Source organism: Scyliorhinus torazame, chromosome 7, assembly GCF_047496885.1.
Source record: "Scyliorhinus torazame isolate Kashiwa2021f chromosome 7, sScyTor2.1, whole genome shotgun sequence".
Lineage (NCBI taxonomy): Eukaryota > Metazoa > Chordata > Chondrichthyes > Carcharhiniformes > Scyliorhinidae > Scyliorhinus > Scyliorhinus torazame.
In genome coordinates this window covers 26,373,435-26,393,654 of record NC_092713.1, presented here as the reverse complement: position 1 = coordinate 26,393,654, position 20,220 = coordinate 26,373,435, and the positions used below count along the sequence as shown (strand labels likewise).

At 52.0% G+C, this 20,220-nt stretch overlaps 1 long non-coding RNA gene across 2 annotated transcripts; it reads left to right on the top strand.

Moving 5' to 3' along the window:
• Nucleotides 1–5,406: 5,406 nt before the first annotated feature.
• On the top strand, nt 5,407–19,951 carry LOC140427262 (uncharacterized). 2 transcript variants are annotated; one of them, XR_011948415.1, is made up of 2 exons: nt 5,407–5,576; nt 19,410–19,951. It is a non-coding gene; the product is annotated as an uncharacterized lncRNA (long non-coding RNA). The 2 variants fall into 2 exon arrangements; XR_011948414.1 differs by lacking the exon at nt 5,407–5,576 and adding an exon at nt 18,783–18,855.
• The last annotated feature ends 269 nt before the right edge of the window (nt 19,952–20,220 follow it).

Below are 20,220 nucleotides of genomic sequence, written 5' to 3'. Positions count from 1 at the left end.
GCAGACTCCACACAGGCAGTCACACGAGGCCGGATTTAAACCCGTGTCCCTGGAGCTGTGATGCAGCAGTGCTAACCACTGTGCTACCGTGCATCCCCAATGATAGCTTAGTAAGGAGAGGATCGGCTCATGTATCACCCAGGAATGGTTACTCGCATGTATCATTTATAAAGGATATCCACTTGGATGAGATACTGGAGGGCACCTGGCATTCACAATTCGGCAACATGTTAAAGGTCAAAGGAGTCAAAAAAAAATCTGAGGAAGAGAACAATTGTCAGAAAAGGGTGAAAGCAGAATAAAATAGGTTTAATTGTAACAGTGTCATACAATTATAAAACTTTACAAACTGTTTAATTCCTTTGGCAGTTAGCTTGTCTCTCCCACGTGGACATTTCTGGACAGTCACAAGATAGTTATGTATGAGGGATGACATCCAGAGCATGCCAACCCATCCATTCAGCAAGAGCTAACAGCATTAAATGCAGGATTTATTTTCTTGCCTCCATGAACCTATCCAAAACTTAATTACAAACTAATAAGCAGGTACTATGGCTAAAGGACTACAATCTTTAAAAAACAAATCCTGCAATATTTGCTTGGAAGAAGTGGAGACTCCGTTAAGTGCTTTAGGGTTGGCAGCTATTGGGTAACAATTAGTTTTGTGAATGTAAACATTTTAAGGTGACATTTAATGGAACAAAATCTTTTTACGATAAGGTTTTATCTTAAACTGTGTTCAGTTGGCTTATAATCCACAGGGAGTGCATCACCCATTATTAGTAACCAAGGCTCAATTGCAAGCCCATACCATTCCCATACTTTCAAACTATTAAATTGTTGAACCCAAGAAACCTTCAAGTTCTTTTTTTTTTGCAAAAAATATTCTGTACTCATAGAATTTAGAACAGTGCATTAAATGACCATTCAAAGTTGACAGTGCATAAGGTGCAAACTAAAATAGTTTATTTCAATATTCTCTATGTTTAAAATTAGAGTTAATATTTACAGGAGCCTGAATGTCTGATGCAACTTCCTCTATTTAATGTTCTTCCCAGTCCGAGTGTGCTCAGTGACCTCCTACCTCTTTCCGGAGATCCTCACTCCATGGTAACCATATATAGACCAAAGTTGCTTTCCTACCACAATGAAGTTACCAGACTTTCGTGCTCAGTTACAAATCCCACTCTTTTTAACTCTTAACAACAAATACAATGTGGATGTGTTGCTGAGCCTCTTAGATTCGTGCATCCTCGATTTCCTATGTCTCAACATTGGTGACCATGACTCCATCATTCTAGGTCGCGTGTTTTGGAATTTTCTCCCGAAATCTCTATTGCTCTCCTCGCCTTTAAGATGATCCTTAAAACCTTTGACCAAGCGTTGGGTCACCTGTCTAAATAGCTCATACAGTCACGGTCATACTGGATTTGAAAGAGTGGGCGGCTCGGTAGCACCGTGGTGTGGTGGTATGTATTAGGGGTCATGTGGGACCTGTGAAGCCGAGATGTTATTGGCTGACAGATCCCGGGTCCTGGTTGGATCTGCCAACTTCTGGCTCCGCCCTGAAGGCGGAGTATAAGAACCCGAGCTTCTCCCCGCAGCTTCATTCTGTTGCTGAGCTGCTGGGGACAAGCATCGCTTAATAAAGCCTGGATCGACTTCATCACTTCTCGTCTCTCGTAAGTCATTGTGCGCTACACGTGGTTAGCACAGTTGCTTCACAGCGCCAGGGTCCTAGGTTCGATTCGCGGCTTGGGTCACTGTCTGTACGGAATCTGCATGTTCGCCCCATGTCTGCGTGGGTTACCTCCGGGTGCTCCGGTTTCCTCCCAAAAGTCCCGAAAGACGTGCTTGTTAGGTGAATTGGACAATCTGAATTCTCCCTCAGTGTACTCGAACAGGCGCCAGAATGTGGTGACAAGGGGATTTTCACAGTAACGTCATTGCAGTGTTAATGTAAGCGTACTTGTGACACTAATAAAGATTATTATATTAACTCTGTTTCTCTCTGCACAGATGCTGCCAGACCTGTTGAGTTTATCCAGCACTTTCTGTCTTTATTTCAGATTTCCAGCATCCTCAGAACTTTGCTTTTATTTAAATACCTAATTGTGTGGCTCAGTGTCATACTTGGTCTGGCATGAAGTAACTTTGGACATTTTTACTATGTTAAAGGTGTTAGATAAATGCATGTTGTTGTTGCTGCACCAGCGCATTCTAATAAAATATACCAATAAATCCTCCATTATTGCTTGCTAAGTATCAAATGTTTATGTGTGAAATATATTTTCATATCAAAATTCTGTATATTAGAGCATTAAATGGATAAATATTTTTAAAGTGGAAAATATAAAGGAAGTGGTGTACATCATGACAAATGGAACATAGGAAAATAGATGGGCCCCAATTACTGCTCACGGATCTTCTGTGCCGATGCTCATGGGAGAATAGCTGAAGAACATCAAGGTAGCACAGTGGTTAGCACTGTTGCTATGTACCTGGGTTCGATTCCTGGCTTGGGTAACTGTCTGTGTAGAGTCTATACGTTCTCCCATATATCCGTGGGTTTCCTCCGGGTGCTCCGGATCTTCCCACAAGTCCCGAGAAAACATGCTTGTTTGGTGAATTGGACATTCTGAATTCTCCCTCTGTGTACTCGAACAGGCGCCGGAGAGTGGCGACTAGGGGATTTCCACAGTTACTTCATTGCAGTGTTAATGTAAGTCTACTTGTGACAATTATAAAGACTATTATTACAACCGAACGTTTCCTTTAAAGAGCACTGCCTTTCAAAGGCAATTCAAGGGGCTGGATTCTCTGCACGCCAACGGCGAAATCGCGGGCGGCGCAGGAGCGGAGAATCCAGTTTGACACCGTAATCAGGTCCGGCCCCAGTTTGGCGATTTTCCGGGCACCAAAAATCGGCGTCACCGGGGAGTACGCCGCGCTGTCGGGGGCCATTGCCAGAGGCCCGCTCCAACATTCTCTGCCCCCGACCGGCCGAGTTCCCGACGGCGTGGAACTTACCTGCTCTTGCCGTTCGGGCTACTCGCATGGCGGCTGCGGACTCAGACCGCAGCCGCCCTGGTCGGGAGCAGGCCGATCGGAGGCCAGGGAGGGCCTTATAGGTGGCCGGGGAATGTTCGTGTGGGGTTTGAGGGTCGGGTGCGTGGCAAACGGGGGGTCTCTTTCTTGGGTCTGGCAAGTCTGCCATGGAGCACGGCATGGCCGCTGGAGGCCGTAACCGTGCGCATGCATGGCCTCTGACCCGGAAGTGCGGGGGGCCCGTATCTGCAGCAAAAGCTGCGAGATTTACACCGGGTCGCTGATCTTCCCCTACAGGGCTGGTAATCCGAGTCACTTTTTTACTGGATTTTCAGGAGTAAAACTCCACGGTTTCGACACTGGCGTTGTGACATAGTCTCAATAATGGAGAATCCAGCCCAGGTTTTTTGGGCCACCAGAAAGCTGCCAAAGTCTGGAGTGGGCTGGATGCAGGCTAAATGCAAGAGTTTATTTCTGTGTGTATCACATTCTGTCTCTCAAAACATCTTTTTTTTAAAAAATTGGTCTTGCATTACAAACCCAGCCAAGAACAGTTTTTGAGCGTATTACCCCAGAAAAAAAAACTGATTGAAATTCAATCTTGCTTCGCAAAGGTCACTTTTTTACTCCTTGTCTCTTTCTGAGCTTCTTTCTCATATCGAAACAACTGAAACAGATCCTCAATCTCCATTATTTTGTTTTCTACCTGCAGGTTAGAACCCGTTTGATGTCTTGTAAATCGTATGAAACCATAAAGCAGAAAGTGTCGCCGACTCTGACCGGCTTGTGGCGTGACTGATAGGAAAGACATGAATGTGTTATTAGCGTATCTTGCATGACAATGCTCATGGATGACCCTTGTAGCACAATGGAAAGTACTGTATCATTTTTTGGCGAATGTCAAAAGTCAATTATCTCCGCCTTTGCATTCATTTACAAAACAAAATAAGGGATGATCTGTGGTGTCAATGACAATGAGTTGCAGGATGTGTAAATTTGGGTGTTTCATGCTAATTTACAATGTTCGATGGAGATATGATCCGATATCCTCTATCGTGGGTATTGCATTCAATAAATGTCGATTCAATGTTCATATAAATGAAAATGTCACTTTTGCAAATTGATCTGTTTGCAAGCTGACAATGTGATGTGATTATGCTTATTCGGACCGAATAACATTTGCATTTACATTATGCGTTCGCTTAAGCAAAATACTTTTCTGCCTCACTAAGAATAACAATGACAACTTTCATTTATATAGCACCTTTAATATAGTAAGCCCCTCCCAAGGCACTTCACAAAAATGCTATCGGACAGAATTTTATATCTAGCCACATAGCGGGGCAGCACAGCGGTTAGCACTGCTCTCTCACAGCGCCAGAGGCCCTGGTTCAATTCCGGCCTTGGGTGTCTGTGTGGAGTTTGCACTTTCTCCCCGTGTCTGCGTGGGTTTCCTCCGGGTGCTCCGGCTTCCTCCCATGATCTAAAGATGTGCAGGTTAGCTGGATTGGCCATTCTAAATAGCCCCTTAGTCGTGGGGATGGGGCGGGCTACGGGAATAGAGCAGGGGAAGCGACCTAGGTAGTGTGTGCTATCGGAGGGTCAGTGCAGACTCAATGGCAGAATGGCCTACTTCTGCTCTGTAGGGATTCTAAGGTTTCTATAAGAAGGTATCAGGCTGGGTGACCAAAGATTCGGTTCGAGAGGTAGGTTTAGGGGGTGGCGTAAGGGAAAAGAGAAGTAGAGAAGCAGAGAGATTCAGGAAGAGAGTATCAGAAGTTATACCCCACGTAGCTGAAGACAGCCGCCAAAGGTGAAGGGAGAACATTTGGGGTTTCAGAAAGGCCAGATTAGAAGAACACAGATTTAGTGCTGGAGGAGCATTTGGGGTGAAATATACAGTCAGGTATAATTTTTCATATTCCGAGAATATTCCAAAGCTCTTCGGGATCCATAAATTACTTCTGAAGCATAATTACTGCTGTAATGATGGCAAATGCAGCATCCAATTGGTGAATGGCAAGGACCTACAAATAGGAATGAGATAAATAACTAGTATCTGTTCTAATGGTGTTGGCTGAGAGATAAATGTTGGCCAGGACATCAAGAGGATGCCTCTGCTCTCCGTTAAGTCGTTGCCATGGAATCTTAAATATCCACTTGAATGGGCAGAAAGGACATTGGTTTAACATCTCTTAGCTGTTGTATGTAGATACATAAGATTGCTAACTTGTGCCAGCAACATTCCAAAAACAGTACTGGAATGGATAACCAATTAATCTGTTTTTTGATGATGTCATGTAGGAATGTTGGCCAAGACCCCAAGGTTACTTCTTTATTCCCTTTTAGGCAGTACCATCGCATCTTTTCAATCTACTTAGGTGATCAACGGAACAGGCAGGCAGAGTCTTTGACTTAACATCTCTTTCAGGAACAACATCGCCGACATTGCAGCAAGACCCCAAATACTGAGAACGTTCGGTGGCGTTAAATAGGAGGAAGACATGCATCTGGTGGCTCCTGAGAGGGTAGGAGACTTTTAACCCTTTTCGCTTAGGTTTCAGGGGTATTTTCATTTGAAACCCCACATATTTTATGGGAGAAGGTGCCTACATAGGTGAAATACCCAGAAAACCCAGGGCGAAAAAGATTGAAAGTAGAAATTCTTCAGCAAAATCGGAGGCATCTTGGGGCACGTGGGTGGAACAAATGGCGGAGACAGCCTCTGGGACTCCGGCCACTCCACTAATGGCCGAAATGCTAACTAGCACCTTGGCGGCAGAATTTGACAAATACTGGCGGGTCGTGTCGGGAGACCTCTGCAAATCGATGTAAGAGGTCTTGGCTCCCATTTGTTTGGCATTGGAGAGGACCAACAAAATGATAAAGGCACATGGAGCCATGATACAAGGCATGGAGGTGGCTCTCTTGAGGCATGGTGACCAGATTGCCTCTCTGGAAGCGGAGATGTCTCTGATGGTCAATGCGAATAAAGCACTGAAGGCCAAGGTGAATGATTTGGAGAGACGTTCCAGGAGACAATGGGCGCGATTCTCCACCCCCGCGCCGGTTGGGAGAATCGCCTGGGCCGCCAAATGTTCCCACGACACCAGTCCGACGCCCTCCCGCGATTCTCCCAAGCGGCGGGAACGGCCCCATCGAGTTCCGCGTGGCGCAGGCCGGAGCATCGCCCGAGACACCCAAAATGGCGATTCTCAGGCACCCCTGCTATTCTCAGGCCCATTTGGGCCGAGCGGCCAGGCCAAAACGGCGGGTTCCCCTCGGCGCCGTCCACACCTGGTCGCTGCCGTCGGGAACAGCGCAGGAATGCTGAGGGGGCAGCCTGCGGGGGGGGGGGGGGGAGGGGGATCCTGCACCGGGGGGTACCTCAAATGGGGTCTGGCCCGCGATCGGTGCCCACCGATCGTCGGGCCGTCCTCTCTGAAGGAGGACCTCTTTTCTTCCACAGCCCCGCAAGATCCGTCTGCCATCTTCTTGCGGGGCGGACTAGGAGAGGACGGCAACCACGCATGCGCGGGATGGCGCCGGCCAACCCGCGCATGCGCAGGTGACGCCAGTTATGCGGCGCTGGCCGCGTCATGTATGCGGTGCCACCTTTACGCGGCGACAAGGCCTGGCGTGTGTAAATGACGCGGCCCCGCTCCTAGCCCATTATTGGGCCCTGAATCGGTCGGGATAGAGGCCGTTCCGTGCCGTCGTGAACCTCGACGGTGTTCACGACGGCGTGGGCACTTCGGCGCGGGAGTGGAGAATCCCGCCCAATATATCTGAACAGTAGGGTTGCCCAAGGGAATGGAAGGCCGAACTCCCACAGAGAATTTTGTGGAGATGTTTGGGAAGATGATAGGGGAGGGTGGGCTTACGTCCCCTCCCGAACAGGACCGAGCCCACCGGACACTCCAACAGAAGCCTTGTCCTGACGAAACCTTGCAAGCAGTAATCGTGAAGTTTTACAGCTTCCAAGAAAAAGAGCGGATCCTGAGATGGGCAAGGGAGCACTGCAGCTACAAATTGGAAGTCCACGGTATCAGGTTCTGCAAGTCGAGTGGAGCTGGCGAAGAAGCAGGGCGGCGTTCAACAAACCCAAAGCTGCCCTGTACAAAAGCGGAGTCCTGTTTGAGGTGGTGTTACCGGCGCGGTTAAGAATTACTTTTGAGGGAAAAGACTATTTTTCTGATGCGCTGGGGAGGTGGTATCCTTTGTAAAGAAGCATGGGTTGAGGGTGGGGTGATGTTCTTGGATATTGGAGATGGGCACGCTGATATGTGGGATTGTTGGGATTCCGTCTCCATTTTGCATTTTTCTTTTCTTGTTGGGGTTGAATGTTTTGCAAGTTGAGCTTGGGTAGGGGGGGGTTAGTTTTATGTGGGTTTATGTGGTTTTTTGTCCTAACTGTTTTGAAAATATATAGCTCCCTGTTGGAGTACTATGTTTTGAGGGGTTTTTACGCTTTTTGGTTGTTTTCTACATTTTTCTTCACTCTGGGCGGGAGCCGGCCTGCTAGCTGAAGAGTTAGTTAACGGGAGCAGTGTTGAGGGGTTGACTGCAGCTCATTACATTAGTTTTGTTTTAGATAATGAGTTTAGTGTTTTTGTACTGTTTGGGGTTATGTTTATTAGATGTAGGTTTTAGTTGTTTAGGTTTGTCTTGCTATTTGTATGCGCATTTGGGTGTAGTAATATCTGAGGGGGAGGGGGGAGGGGGTGGGGGGCATGGGTAGATTGCTGATAGTGACTGCAGATTTTTCTTTGTTTAATCTTGTTGTGGGCTTGGTGGCCATCTTGCGTGGGCCTGGTTTCCATGTAACTGTTGGATAACCCCGCTTGGTGGAAATGGCTGACTCAGGATAGAAGGGGTTGGGAGGGCCCCCAATTCATTTGGTCACCTGGAATGTCAGGGAGTTGAATGGCCCAGTGAAACGGTGGAGGGTATTTGCTCACTTTAAGAGTTTAAATTCCGACATGGTATTTCCATGACAAGGTTGCGGAAGGGATGAGTGGGATACGTTTTTCGTTCGGCTTTGATGGTAGGGCCTGGGGGGGGTGGAGCGGCAATATTAATCAATAAAAGGGTTCAGTTTTTTGCTGCTGATGGAAGACATGTTATTGTCCGGGTATCTTTCATGGGCACCTCCGTGGTCCTGGTTAATGTCTATGCTCCAAACTGGGACAATATGGATTTTATTAATAAGCTGCTGGCCTTTATTCCTGATTTGGATTGGCATCAGTTTATTTTTGGGGGTGGCTTAAACTGTTTTCTGGATCCCAGGATTGATCAGTACAGGCCCAAATCTCCCACACCATCAGGAGTGGCCAGGATGTTGTTAGTTTTCATGGAACAGATGGGGGGGGGGGGAGGGGGGTGCAGATCTGTGGTGCTTTTTGCATCCAGGTGATCCAGATTTTTAATTTTCCTCCCATGTGCACTAGGTATATTCACGTATCGACTTTTTTCTGGTGGATAGGTTTCTCCTCCCCTTTGTGGGGGTGGCTGGTTACTCAGCGATAGTGATTTCAGACCATGCTCCACATTTTGTTGATTTGGTGCTAGAGGCAGGTCGCTCCCAGGGTCCGCCATGGAGATTGGATACAGCATTCTTAGAGGACATGAGATTTTGTCAACACATGTCCACCAGCATTGGGAAATATATTACATTTTATAGCAGTGAATCTCTCCCATCTTCTACACTGTGGGAAACCCACGGTGGTTATCAGAGGGGGGGAGATAATTTCCTCCAAAGTGTACATGATAAAGACAGAGAAGGCGGAGCGGCCGAGGCTGGTGGACTCCATCCTTGAGGCGGACCATCAGTACTCACTTCCCCCAACCATGGAGTTGTTGGCAAGTAGGAAAAAGCTGGAGACACAGTTTGAATTACTATCAGCGGATAAGGCGATGGGCTAGCTGCGACGTTTGAGCGTTTTTTCTTGTGAACGTGGGTGAGGGCCAGCCACCTCTTAGCTCACCAGCTGAGGTGGCAAGCGGCTCCCCGAGCGAGACCCGAGTGGCTGCCTGGTTCCCCCCCCCCCAAGCCTCTGCGGCTTTTGAAATGTTTTATCGGGATCTCTATGGAATGGAGCCCCCGACGGAGAGTTCGGCCATGATTGAATTTTTGGATGGGTTATCCATCCCAGTGGTGGAGAGGTAGAGGGGGGAAGAGTTGGAACCCACACTGGGCCCAGAGTAAATTATGAAATGCATTGGGTTGATGCAGACGGGTATAGCTCCTGGTCCTGATGGCTTCCCTGTTGAGTTTTATAAGAAGTTTGTGGAGCAATTGATACCTCTAAGTTTAGATATGTTTAGCGACTCCTTATCCCAGGGTTTCTTGCCTTTTACACTCATGCTGGCCTCTATTTCCTTGATCCTTAAGAAGGAGAAGAATCCAACAAAGCGTGGATGCAAGGCAGGCCAGCAGCACGGTTCAATTCCCGTACCAGCCTCCCCGAACAGGCGCCGGAATGTGGCGACTAGGGGATTTTCACAGTAACTTCATTTGAAGATTTTCATTTCATTTCATTTCATCATACCGACATGTTTACTTTTAAATGTGGACGCTAAGTTACTTTCTAAAGTGCTGGCACTGCGTTTGGAGCTGTGCCTCCCAGAGGTGATCTCGGAAGACCAGACAGGTTTCGGCAAAGGTCGGTATTTGTCTGTCAATGTTAGTCCTCTGTTAAATGTTGTCCTCTTTCCCTCCTCGGTGCCCGAACTGCAGGTGATTGTTTCCCTGGACGCTGAAAAGGCATTTGATAAAGTCGAGTAGGAATATCTGTTTAAGATACTTGGGAGGATTGGATTTGTGCGAAAGTTTATATCCTGGATTCGCTTTAGGCCTCCACTGTCGTTCACACGAATGCTTTGAATTCTGGCTACTTTCCGCTGACTAGGGGCATGAGGCAGGGTTGTCCATTGTCACTGTTCCTGTTTGCTTTGGCAATAGAACCGCTTGCCTTAGCGCTGAGATCTTCTAGTAAGTGGAGGGGGGTAAGTTGGGGTTGTGCGGAGCATAGCGGGCGCGATTCTCCACTCCCGCGACGGTTGGGAGAATCGCCTGGGCCGCCAAATTTTCCCGCGACGCCGGTCCGACGCCCTCCCGCGATTCTCCCAAGCGGCGAGAACGGCCCCGTCGAGCTCCGCGCTGCGCAGGCCGGAGAATCGCCCGAGACACCCAAAATGGCGATTCTCCGGCACCCCTGCTATTCTCAGGCCCGACGGCGAGACCCCAGTTCACGCCGTCGCCGTTCACACCTGCTTTTTAAAGTCGTCAGCCAGTCGTGCTGGCTGACGCTGAGCAGGGAGGAGGTGAGCGGACTGTTCCGCAGCTCCTGGAGACCGGGGTGGCTTCCCCGAGAAGGCTGCGGCCAAAGGGGGGGTGCAGGAGAGTGTGCAGGTGGAAGGGGGGGGGGGTGGGAGAGTGTGCAGGTGGGAGGGGGGGTGCGGGAGAGGGTGCAGGTGGAAGGGGGGGGGGTGGGAGAGTGTGCAGGTGGTAGGGGGGGGTGTGGGAGAGGGTGCAGGTGGGGGGGGTGGGAGAGTGTGCAGGTGGGAGGGGGGAGTGTGGGAGAGGGTGCAGGTGGGGGGGGGAGAGGGTGCAGGTGGGGGGGGGAGAGGGTGCAGGTGGGAGGGGGGATGTGGGAGAGTGTGCAGGTGGGAGGGGGGAGTGTGGGAGAGGGTGCAGGTGGTAGGGGGGGTGTGGGAGAGGGTGCAGGTGGGGGGGGAGGGTGCAGGTGGGAGGGGGGATGTGGGAGAGTGTGCAGGTGGGAGGGGGGTGTGGGAGAGTGTGCAGGTGGTAGGGGGGGTGTGGGAGAGGGTGCAGGTGGGGGGGGGTGGGAGAGTGTGCAGGTGGGAGGGGGGATGTGGGAGAGTGTGCAGTTGGGAGGGGGGAGTGTGGGAGAGGGTGCAGGTGGGAGGGTGTGTGTGGGAGAGTGTGCAGGTGGGAGGGGGGGTGGGAGAGTGTGCAGGTGGTAGGGGGGGTGTGGGAGAGGGTGCAGGTGGGGGGGGGGATGTGGGAGAGGGTGCAGGTGGGGGGGGTGGGACAGTGTGCAGGTGGGAGGGTGGGGATGTGGGAGAGTGTGCAGATGGAAGGGGGGGTGTGGGAGAGTGTGCAGGTGGTAGGGTGTGTGTGTGGGAGAGGGTGCAGGTGGGGGGGGGGAGAGTGCAGGTGGGAGGGGGGGTGGGAGAGTGTGCAGGTGGTAGGGGGGGTGTGGGAGAGGGTGCAGGTGGGGGGGGGATGTGGGAGAGGGTGCAGGTGGGGGGGGTGGGACAGTGTGCAGGTGGGAGGGTGGGGATGTGGGAGAGTGTGCAGATGGGAGGGGGGGTGTGGGAGAGTGTGCAGGTGGTAGGGTGTGTGTGTGGGAGAGGGTGCAGGTGGGGGGGGGGGAGAGTGCAGGTGGGAGGGGGGGATGTGGGAGAGTGTGCAGGTGGGAGGGGGGGGTGGGAGAGTGTGCAGGTGGGAGGGGGGGGTGGGAGAGTGTGCAGGTGGGAGGGGGGATGTGGGAGAGGGTGCAGGTGGGGGGGGGTGGGAGAGTGTGCAGGTGGGAGGGGGGATGTGGGAGAGTGTGCAGGTGGGAGGGGGGAGTGTGGGAGAGGGTGCAGGTGGGAGGGGGGGTGGGAGAGTGTGCAGGTGGGAGGGGGGGTGGGAGAGTGTGGAGGGTGTCGTCCATCCGCGGATGTCACAGGTCAGCCGCCCTGATATGGCAGGACGGTGACGAGGACACGGCCGCAGGGTGCGTGTGGCTGATGGGCACAGGCGAGTGGCACACTGGTGAGCAGTACGGTGTGAACTGACCATTGGGCGCAGACCGTGACCAGGTGTTAGGCTGGCTGCGTGTTTGCAGCGCGACCAGGCCACCGGGGCACACAGGTATCCCATGCAGCCCGGCTGGCGAGGTGTGGAAGAACCTCCGTGTAACATGTTGTTTCTCTGCCCCCCACCACCCTCCTGCAGGTCACCATGTATGCCAACAAGACAGCGATGTTCACTGCCGTGGTTGGAGCCGCAGTTCTGGAGTTTGCCATCCGGCAGCGTAGAGTCAGACGACCCACAGTGGCTGCAGATACAGCGATCGCCGGTGCAGCAGAGGGGATAGCCGCGGAGTGGCCCGTCGTCGACGCGCAGGCCGCAGGCGCTCAGGACCCGAATGTACAGGGGGATGCCGAGGGGAACATTGACCGCCAGACGGCGAGGAATGCAGAGGAAGTGCTTGGGGGTGAGCAGGAGGAGGAGGAGGAGGAGGAGCAGGAGGATCCACTGATCGTGGTGCCAGGGCGCCACAGGCGTCCAGCAAGGCCGAGGGTGTACCGTGACAGAATGTCGTTCGAGGCCCTAACGGACATCACATGCAGGAGGAGACTACGGTTCAGCAGGGAGACGGTCGCACATATATGCCAGCTCGTGGCGCACCTCGCACCATGTGGAATGGGAGGAGGACACGCTATACCAGTCTCCGTCAATGTGACGGTGGCCCTAAACTTTTATGCGACCGGTTCCTTCCAGGCGCCGAGCGGGGACCTATCCGGGATATCCCAGGCATCGGTCCACAGGTGCATCAGGGCCGTCACCGACGCCTTGTACGCCATCGCGGACAGGTACATTCAATTCCCTGAGGACCGAGCACAGCAGGAAGCACGGGCACGTGGATTCGCCAAGGTGGCCGGGATACTGATGGGCCAGGGTGTCATCGATGGTGTGCACGTCCCCATGCGCCCGCCTGCAGACAGCAGGGACGTGTTCATGAACAGAAAGGGCGCATAATCCATGAACATTCAGGTGGTGTGCGACCCCCACATGAAGATCATGCACGTGTGTGCAAAGTACCCCGGCAGTGTGCATGACGCCTACATTCTGGCACAGTCGTTCATCCCCGCAATATTCGAGGGATGCCCCCCCTGGTTGCTGGGCGACAAGGGCTATCCATTGAGGTCATGGCTGCTGACCCCAATACGGAGGCCTCAGACCAACGCGGAGAGCCTATACAATGAGGCCCATGCAGCAACCAGGGGTGTGGTGGAGCGGTGCTTCGGCCTGCTGAAGATGCGATTCAGATGCCTGGTCCGATCAGGAGGGGCCCTGCAGTACCGGCCCGACAGGGTCGGTCGCATAGTTTTGGTCTGCTGTGCGCTGCACAACATTGCCATGCAGAGGGGAGATGACCTGGTGGAGGAGTTCCGGAGGGAGGACCCGACGGCACCGGAGCCAACGCAAACGAGGGGGATGGGGAAAGAGGAGGATGCGGAGGATGAGGATGATGGGACGCATCAGGGTGGGGGGAGGGGCGCAGGGCGCAGACACTGCCCGGCAGCTCGTTACGTCCAGGAGGCTGCGCGACTCATGGCTATAGCTGAACCATGCACTCCGGTGGTCACAGCCTTCCTGACGGATATTTCACCACATGCCCGTGGGGTGGCTGGCGTCGGTGTACCGAGGACAACGGTGTCCGATTATGGGAGGCAGGGGGGAAAGTGACAGCACATCCGGAACAGACCTTGAACGGCTCGTATACCACTACGCCAATCGGGCACCCTCACGAGCCCCCTGGCACTGGACATAGCACACAGTCTTACAAGTCAAATTTAACAGTGCGTTTATTTGTGTGGTGAACATAGGTGCCCTACCCACTATAACTAGACTGTGCCCTGCACCCGTGCCAACTTCTTACGTGCCTAACGACTTTGCCTTACGGGCCCTACCACTACGTCTAGGTGTGTTCCCAGATGGTACAGCAGGAGTGGAGGTGGACTGCTGTGAATCACGCCCTTCGACATGGCTCCCCGTCGGCACGCGTTTCCTGGGGCGGCCCGGCTTCGATGGGCCAGGCTGCTCTGCGGGCGTGCTTGATGGCGTGGTGCCACCCTGACCTGCCCACTCCACACCAGATGCGCCAGGGACGGAACGGGGGGAGTTTAACCTGGACAAATGTGAGGTAATGCATTTTGGAAGGGCTAATGCAGGTAGGGAATATACAGTGAATGGTAGAACCCTCAAGAGTATTGAAAGTCAAAGAGATCTAGGAGTACAGGTCCACAGATCACTGAAAGGGGCTACACAGGTGGAGAAGGTAGTCAAGAAGGCATACGGCATGCTTGCCTTCATTGGCCGGGGCATTGAGTATAAGAATTGGCAAGTCATGTTGCAGCTGTATAGAACCTTAGTTAGGCCACACTTGGAGTATAGTGTTCAATTCTGGTCGCCACACTACCAGAAGGATGTGGAGGCTTTAGAGAGGGTGCAGAAGAGATTTACCAGAATGTTGCCTGGTATGGAGGGCATAAGCTATGAGGAGCGATTGAATAAACTCGGTTTGTTCTCACTGGAACGAAGGAGGTTGAGGGGCGACCTGATAGAGGTATACAAAATTATGAGGGGCATAGACAGAGTGGATAGTCAGAGGCTTTTCCCCAGGGTAGAGGGGTCAATTACTAGGGGGCATAGGTTTAAGGTGAGAGGGGCAAGGTTTAGAGTAGATGTACGAGGCAAGTTTTTTACGCAGAGGGTAGTGGGTGCCTGGAACTCACTACCGGAGGAGGTAGTGGAAGCAGGGACGATAGGGACATTTAAGGGGCATCTTGACAAATATATGAATAGGATGGGAATAGAAGGATACGGACCCAGGAAGTGTAGAAGATTGTAGTTTAGTCGGGCAGTATGGTCGGCACGGGCTTGGAGGGCCGAAGGGCCTGTTCCTGTGCTGTACATTTCTTTGTTCTTTGTTCTTTGTTCTTTGCCGAGTGTACCGGGATGTCCCTTGATGGAGCTACCGGGACGGGCCTCAGAACCTCCTCCTCCCTCTGGGAGCCCGGTGGCCCCCGGGCCTCACTGTGGGACGGAGATGCGCTCGGAGACATGCCCCGTCGCACCACCGACACCTGGCGCTGCCAGTCCTGGAGGCCTGCAGCGGTATTGACCACCGTCCGAATGTTCGCCGAGACGGGGCCCAGGGAGTGCCACATTCCTGCCAAGGTCTGTGAGATCTCGACCTGTGAGTGCGCGACGCCATCCATCACGTGCGCCAGGCGGTCAATGCTCTCTGCGACCGACTGCTGGGACAGTGCCATCGCTTGCTGGGACCGGGCCATGGCATGGTGAGACTCAGCCAGGGTCCCGAGAGCGGCGGCAATGTCCTGTTGGCTCTGTCAGATGGCTGCCTGTGAGAGGGCAGCCCTCTCCTGGGCCATGGATGACGCGTGCACGGTAAGCCCAACGCCTTGCAGAACGTGACCCATGGCCGAAACCCTTTCACCCATTGCCTCCAGCGCGGACGCCACCCGTGTGGTGTCGGCCTGGGTGGCTGCGATGAGCGGCACCATTCCCTGCTCCTGGACGCGGATAGACTCCTCCAGCTGCGTGTGCAGGTCCTGGAAGATGGCCCTCATCCCGTTATTCAGTCCCTGGGTGTCCATACGCATCGGTTGTCCGGGTGGGTCAAGTACATCCAGGAACCCGGGAACCGTCTGGGTGGCAGCTGGTTGCTGGGCCTGGGCTGCCCTCCGACCGTCCAGCCCCTCGGCTGCTCCAAACTCCACCTGCTGTACTGGCTCGACTGTGGGGTGCGCACCAGACCGTGACCCGGGAGCCTCATCACCTATATGCCCAACCGAGGTGGGTGTCTCTGTGATGGTGAACGTTGTGGGAGACAGCAGTGCCGCAGGCGCGAGGTCATCATCCGCCAAGAAGTCTGGTGTGGACTGGTCCCCCTCATGGCCCGGCGCAAGCTCCATGCGGGCCATGTCGTCTTGTCCTCCAGTTCGATCCAGCGGGTGTGTGGCCGTGATGTGGGCTTCGGCATGACTGTCCACCCTGTGCCCCTCACTAATGTCTGTCCCGGAGGTCTCAGCGTCCCGGTCCTGTGTCCCAGACTGTGAGGTCTGCCCTCCTGTCCGACCGACTGCCAACCTTTGGCGTGCGTCCCTGGGTGCAGTTGCGGTGGGCGATGTTGCGCTGCTTCCTGGGCGAGATGTCCCTGAAGGTTCGGCGGATGGCCCTGGGGAACATAAAAGATTCGGGGTTCATTAGACACGGTGGCCCGGGTGTATGGTGGTGGTGGGTGCACAGTGTGAGGGGGGAGGGGATCGGGGGTGCAGTGGCCAGAGTGTGAGGGGGGATGGGATCGGGGGTGCAGTGGCCAGAGTGTGAGGGGGGAGGGGTTCGGGGGTGCAGTGGCCAGAGTGTGAGGGGGGAGGGGATCGGGGGTGCAGTGGCCAGAGTGTGAGGGGGGCGATGACGGGTTGGGGGTGGGGAGGACATGCAGGGTTCTCTCACTTGCTTCTGCGCCTCCGACCTGGCATGGCGCGACCTCCCGGGTGGCAGATCCCCCAGCGAGGTCCAGGGCCTTCTGCTCGTGAACAGTTAGGGGGTGCAGGACCGGAGAACCCCCTCCGGTTTTCATGTGCCCACGCTGGTTGTGCGCTGTCTTGTCCTGGGGGGGGGGGATAAAGCATCACCATTAGGCGGGTGTCATCAGGGCATGCAGATATAGACAACATTGTTGCTGTTTCAGGAGACAGCACGACATGGCTTCGCTCCACGGGTGGTCCCGGGGCTCATGTGGGTCAAGTAGATAGTTGGGCACCGTGACCACCCCAAACCCCCCTGACCCCCCCCCCCAACATCGCCCCTGATGCCCCAGTCCCCCCCAACACTCCCTGGGGGGGGGGGGCCCTGGGGGCACCCTGATGGCACTTACCCTGGCAGCCTGGGTGAGGTCGTGCAGCTTCTTGCGGCACTGCTCCCCCGTCCGGGGGGTCTGCCCCACAGCACTGACTGCGGTGCCCACCTCCCGCCAGCCGCGCCTTACCGCGGTGGATGGCTGGCGATGCCCACGTCTTGGGCAGAGGATGTCCCTTCTCCATTCCACCTCATCCACCAGGGTGTCCAGGTCCGTGTCCCGGAACCTCGGTGCGGCTCTTCGGGGCTCAGCCATCTCCTCTCCTCCAGGTCCTCTGTGCACGGATCGCGCAATTTATGACGCAGCGCCGCGTCATTCGGGCGTCGCGCGGTGATGACGCGGCCTTCGCGGCACGCCCCCCTGAGGTTCTCGCGGCCCCGATCCTAGCCCATTTTGAGGCCCTGAATCGGTCGGGATCGGGGCCGTTTCGCGCGGTCGTGAACCTCGACGGCGTTCACGACAGCGTGGGCACTTCGGCGCGGGAGAATCACGCCCAGGGTTTCCTTGTACTCGGATGACCTGCTTTTTTATATTACAGACCCAGTATCCACAATGGATGAGATAATGAAGCTGCTTTGGAATTTCGGCTCCTTCTCTTGATATCAGTTGCATTTGGATAAGAGCGAATACTTCCTGGTTAACCCCCGGGGAGGAGGGCCTTTCTGGGGATGTTACCCTTTTGCCTTGCCAGATCTAGCTTTTGTTATTTGGGAATCCTGGTGGCACACGATTGGGCGTCGCTTCATAAATCAAATTATACTAGCCTGGGTTAATGGTGTCAAATCTGACTTACAGAAATGGGACAACCTCCCCATGCGCTGGGCAGCAGGGTGCAGGCTATTAAACTGAATGTGCTCCCGAGATTTTTATTTATTTTTCAATGTCTCCCCACTTTTCTCCCCAAGTTCTTTTTTAATAGTTAATAAATTAGTGTTCTCATTTATTTGGGCGCGTAAGTTCCCAAGGATCCGTAGGGCGTTCCTTCCAACAAAAAAGCAATCTGGAGGCTTGGCTCCAGAACGTACTGTTGTGATTCAGTAATCCAGGTTCCATATGGGGCAAATGGAGGTGAGTTCTAGCCTTGGTGCGATAGTAACCACAACGCTGCCATTCTCTCCGGTAAGGTTTTCCTTGTATCCGGTATTGGTTACCACCCTGAGGATCTGGAAGCAGTTCAGATACCATTTTTTAAAAAAAATTTAGAGCACCCAATTATTTTTTTCCAATTAAGCGCCATTTTAGTGTGGCCAATCCACCTACCCTGCACATCTTTGGATTGTGGGGGTGAGACCCACCCATGCAAACTAAACATAAAATGACAAATAATGCTCCAAAAATACAGCCATGTAATTGAAACAAATACAAGGATGAATTCCTTTTTGAAATGTAGCAATTTATAGATTAAAGCACTTGGAAATGTAACTGACAAAATTGGAATTAAGGTTGGCGTCTCTGGTACACTTCCAATGTCATGACCTTTTTTCAACAACTTACAAATTGTACTTCTGCCTCCTTTGTAACAGGACATTTACATTTTTTCTTATTACTGGCTCTTGGTGTTTTTGACATAAATGCAAATAATTTGTGCTGCCGTGTTAATTGAGTCTTTAATTAAACAAAGAAAAAATTCCCGTCATGTTTTTCTTTTGTTTAAAGTTTCCTTTCCTACTCTCCTGAATCCAGTGTGGTTGGAAAGCAATAGGAAACGTTGGACAGATACAAGTGGCACGGTGTTTAAATTCCAACCCAAGCCCCAGACCATTGGGGAACTTGTCGAATCGCAACAAATCATAACTGTGCTGACCAACATTCCACCCTTACCGAGTATTGTCTTAAAATAGATGCTTGCACAACAACTGTGAAGATTGGCCTCAGTGGGGTGATTATCTAGAGGTTGACTAGAATTAAAGGGTCACAATCTTATAAGAAGGACATCTTGGATTGACATGAGGAGAAATTTCCTCAGTCACTTCGTAGTACTGAATCTGAATATTGCTGAAAAGAGAGGTATGTTGCTGAAACTTTTCATCTTGTATTCACCAGGACAAACACTTCATACTACAGGGCAAAAGGGTGCTGATTCATTGACAAGTCAACTCTAGTAATTCATAAAAGACACAAGGTTTGAACATATTTCTTTGTTTGTAGAAAACCACTCCCTGCTTATGAATGTATGTCGCTTCTACCCGGGAGCCTGTCGTTCCGTGTTGCTTTTTCCATGGCAACACCTTGGCCATTCAGAGTCTGCTTGCCAAACAACCTTGTCTCCTCTAGTATAAATTGCTGTGATCATTTGAAATTTAGAATTATTTTGTTTGTCCTGGTGAGTGCAAGATGAAAAACTTTGACAACATGTGTCTCTTTCCAGCAAGCAATTTCTTCACTCACAGCATTGTGATTCTCTGGAATTCTCGAGACCAGAGAGCTTGGGTGCTCAGTCATTGAGTACATCAAGACCGAGATGCTAAGCAACTAAAAGGGATACGGGAGTAATGCAGGAAGGTGTGGTTGGGGTAGAAGATTAGCCGTGACGGTATTAAATGGCAGAGCAGACATAATAGCCTATTCCAGTTCCTATTGCTTATGTTTTAAAAGGTAAATATTTTTATCTCGCACTTGTAATTGGTTGAGAACTTACCTCTGATTTTTCTGATTTCCTTTCTTGTTTGCCCTCAGGGCAGTGCTCAAGGCTGGGAAAGCATTCGAAGGGCAACGACAAGCTTCCAACTCCTCCAAAAGACTACCCTTCCACGGAATGACCCTGGCCAATTTGCGGCAGGCAATCACCTTTGAGTCAAGCATTGTTGTCGGCTGACATTCACAAATGACTTCACTCTCACGGGATTTGTTTCCTCTGTTTAGCCTGTTGGTGCATCAGTCAATTGGGATATTCCTCCTGCTGCCTAAACCGAGGCTGACTAACACAGGGTCGAATCTGAATCCCAGCCAATCTGTCTTTCATGCCATCCCATGATGTGATTTAATCACCGTCCCATTGTTCCTATTTACAGCAAGTTTGCCTCAATTGATTGGCTTAAAATGTGCAAGATGCATGTTTCCGACTTCAACCGTCTTGAGATTGGGCAAAGTGCAGTCACGTAGGAATATGTTAACAGGTTCCGCTAATAATAGGAGGGGGGAACCATTGATAATTCAGTTATGATAGCGGAGGTGTGTAGCCAGCCAAACTGAAATAATAAAGACCAAAAATGATAACATCATGACGGTAAATATACCTGTTGATATAAATGAGTCACGAGGTATAGATGGAATACTGGATTAAGTGTTTTACTCTCTCTTTCCTAGTTTAAGGACATTGAGGTGAATTGTAGTTCCCACTGCCTCCTTTGCTGAGATCAGTAAATTCAGCACAATAAAATGGACTGAACTTGGGGGAAGTTTCTGGTCTTTGAAACTTAATTCCATATACATAGAGCACTGTCATTGTGAAAATACCAATGAATCCTGATGTAGGTTTCAGGACTGG